Raw genomic sequence first — 821 nt, 5'->3', positions numbered from 1 at the left:
GACTCAGGGCGGCTTACAACATGTGAGCAATAGCACTTTTTAAAGTGCTATTGCCCCCACAATCCGGGTCCTCATTTTACCCACCTCGTAAGGATGGAAGGCTGAGTCAACCTTGAGCCAGTGATGAGATTTGAACTGCTGACCTTCAGATCTACAGGTCAGCTTCAGTGGCCTGCAGTACAGCACTCTACCTGCTGCGCCACCCCGGCTCCTATTACTATTAATACATTATTAATATATCCTATTAATATTAATATTACTGTTAATCTTCTCATCGTTCCTGTCACCCATCTCCCACTTACGACTGTAGGATTATAACTTGTTGCTTGTATCCTTACAATTTATATTGATATTGATTGTTTCCTGGTTGCTTTTTTGTACCCTGTGACAATCATTAGGTGTTGTATCTTATGATTCTTAAAGAACATATATTTTCTTTTACGTACACTGAGAGCATATGTACCAAAGGCATACAGCTAGTTGATGACCTTGGGCCAGTCACTTGCTCTCAGCCGTAAGGAGACAATAGCAATCTTCCTAAATCCTTTGCCAAGAAAATGGCAAGGACTTGTTCAAGCAGCTGACAGAAATCAAAAACCAAGTTGAAAGCACAGTACAGCATGATATACCATACCATATATGTTAAATACTGTATGTATGTTTGTGCGTGGCACTATATATAGTAATATAGTAGCATATTTTAGCATCCAAACCTTTGAAGTGAATATCCTCACATTACTGCAGTTGTGAATAGAATTCATTGCAGTCCTGTTCAAGGACTAGTTGGGATGTTTTTGTTGACCTACATTATTTGTCAGAAT

This window comes from Erythrolamprus reginae, chromosome 1 (genome assembly GCF_031021105.1).
Source record: "Erythrolamprus reginae isolate rEryReg1 chromosome 1, rEryReg1.hap1, whole genome shotgun sequence".
NCBI classification, from domain to species: Eukaryota; Metazoa; Chordata; class Lepidosauria; order Squamata; family Dipsadidae; genus Erythrolamprus; species Erythrolamprus reginae.
The sequence above is the reverse complement of the archived record's forward strand: the minus strand, read 5'-3'. Positions refer to the sequence as shown.